This window comes from Schistocerca americana, chromosome 4, assembly GCF_021461395.2.
Source record: "Schistocerca americana isolate TAMUIC-IGC-003095 chromosome 4, iqSchAmer2.1, whole genome shotgun sequence".
Taxonomy (NCBI): Eukaryota; Metazoa; Arthropoda; class Insecta; order Orthoptera; family Acrididae; genus Schistocerca; species Schistocerca americana.
The window spans coordinates 466138583-466141335 of NC_060122.1; the positions used below are offsets into that span (position 1 = coordinate 466138583).

A 2753-nucleotide genomic window follows, 5' to 3' on the forward strand; every position below is an offset into this window, starting at 1 on the left:
AAGGTTATATGCTTGGAAGAGGTCTGGAGACACTGGAAGGTTTCAGATAGATTATATAATGGTAAGACAGAGAGTTAGGAATCAGGTTTTAAATCGTAAGACATTTCCAGGGGCAGATATAGACTCTGACCACAATCTATCGGCTATGAACTGTAGTTTAAAGCTGAAAAAACTGCATAAACATATAAACATAAACTCCGTCCGTAGGACATGGCGGACCCAGCAGTACCGGCTGGCCACAGTGTCATCCTCAGCTCACCGCCGTCACCGTATGCGGAAATGGGGGGGCATGTGGTCAACACGCCGCATGCCAGTTTCCGAGGCCGGAGCCGCTACTTCTCAATCCAGTAGCTCCTCAGTTTGTCTCACAAGGACTGAGAGCACCCCGCTTGCCAACAACGCTCGGCAGAACAGATGGTCACCCATCTAAGTGCTAGCCCAGCTCGACAGCGCTTAACTTCGGTGATCTGACGGGAACCGATGTTACCACTGCGGCAAGGCCGTTGGCCGAAGAAACTGCAAAAACGTGGGAATTTAAGGAGATGGGACCTGGATAAACTGAAAGTACCAGAGGTTGTAGAGAGTTTCAGAGACAACATTAGGGAACGATTAAGAAGAGTGTGGGAAAGAAATTCAGTAGAAGAAGAATGGGTAGCTTTGAGAGGTGAAATAGTGAACGCAGCAGAGGCTCAAGTGGGTAAAAAGACGGTGGCCAGTAGAAATCCTTGCTTAACGGAAGAGATATTGAATTTAACTGACGAAATGAGATTATATAAAAATGCAGTAAATGTAGCAGGCGAAAAGGAATACAAACGTCTCAAAAATGAGAACGACAGGATGTGCAAAATGGCTAAGCAGCGATGGCTAGAGGACAAATGTAAGGATGGAGAGGCATACGTCACTAGGGGTAGGATAGATACTGCCTACACGAAAATTAAAGAGACCTTTGGAGAAAAGAGAGTAACTTGTATGAATATCAAGAGCTCAGATGGAAAACCAGTTCTACATCTACATCTACATGGATACGCTGCAAATCACATTTAATTGCCTGGCAGAGGGTTCATCGAACTACCTTCACAAGTCTATTATTCCAATTTCGTATAGCGCACGGAAAGAATGAACACCTATATCTTTCCATACGAGCTCCGATTTCCATTATTTTATCGTGGTGATCGTTCCTCCCTATGTAGGTCAGTGTCAACAAAATATTCTCGCATTCGGAGAGAGTTGGTGATTGGAATTTGGTGAGAAGATTCCGTCGCAGTGAAAAACGCCTTTCTTTTAATGATATCTAGCCCAAATTCTGTATCATTTCTGTGACACTCTCTTCCATATTTCGCGATAATACAAAACGTGCTGCCTTTCTTTGAACTTTTTCGATGTACTCCGTCAGTTCTATCTGGCAAGGATCCCAAACCGCGCAGCAGTATTCTAAAAGAGGACAGACAAGCGTAGTGTAGGCAGTCTCATTAGTAGGTCTGTTAAAAGTGTCCTGCCAATAAAACGCAGTCTTTGATTAGCCTTCTCCACAACATTTTCTGAGTTCCTTCCAATTTAAGTTGTTCTTAATTGTAATACCTAGGTATGTAGTTGAATTTACAGCTTTTAGATTAGACTTATTTATCGTGTAACAGAAGTTTAACGAGTTCCTTTTAGCACTCATGTGGATAACCTCACACTTTTCGTTATTTAGGGTCAACTGCCACGTTTCACACCATTCAGATATCTTATCTAAATCGTTATGCAGTTTGTTTTGATCTTCTGATGACTTCGTTAGTCGATAAACGACACCGTCATCTGCAAACAATCGAAGACGGCTTCTCAGATTGCCTCCCAAATCGTTTATGTAGATAAGGAACAGCAAAGGGGCCTATAAAACTACCTTGTAGAACGCCAGAAGTCATTTCTGTTTTCCTCGATGACTTTCCGTCAATTACTACGAACTGTAACCTCTCTGACAGGAAATCACAAATCCAGTCACATAACTGAGACGATATTCCATAAGCACGCAATTTCACTACGAGCCACTTGTGTGGTACAGTGTCGAAAGTCTTCCGGAAGTCCAGAAATACGGAATCGATCAGAAATTTCAAGTCAATAGCACTCTGCACTTCATGTGAATAAAGAGCTAGTTGTGTTTCACAGGGACGATGTTTTCTAAACCCTTGTTGACTGCATGTCAATAGACCGTTTTCTTCGAGGTAATCCATAATGTTCGAACACAATATGTTCCAAAGTCCTGCTGCATATCGACGTTAACGATATGGGCCTGTAATTTAGTTGATTACTCCTACTATCTTTCTTGAATACTGGTGTGACCTGTGCAACTTTCCAGTCTTTGGGTACGGATCTTTCGCCGAGAGAAGTGTTGTGTATGATTGTTAAGTATGGAGCTAATGCATCAGCATACTCCGAAAGGAACCTAATTAGTACACAGTCTGAACCAGAAAACTTGCTTTTATTAAGTGATTTTAGTTACTTTACTACTCCGAGGATATTTACTTCTACGTTGCTCATGTTGTCAGCTCTTCTCGATTCGAATTCTGGAATATTTACTTCGTCTTCTTTTGTGAATGCATTTCGGAAGGCTGTGTTTAGTAACTCTGCTTTGGCAGCACTGTCTTCGATAGTATCTCCCTTGCTATCGCGTAGAGAAGGCATTGATTGTTTCTTGCCGCTAACATACTTCACATCGACCAGAATTTCTTTGGATTTTCTGCCAGGTTTCGGGACAAAGTTTCGTTGTGGAAACT

General features: G+C 42.3%; 1 pseudogene; it reads right to left on the bottom strand.

Annotated features, from left to right (window-relative positions):
* Positions 1-390: 390 nt before the first annotated feature.
* On the bottom strand, positions 391-508 carry LOC124614089 (annotated as a pseudogene).
* Positions 509-2753: the final 2245 nt, after the last annotated feature.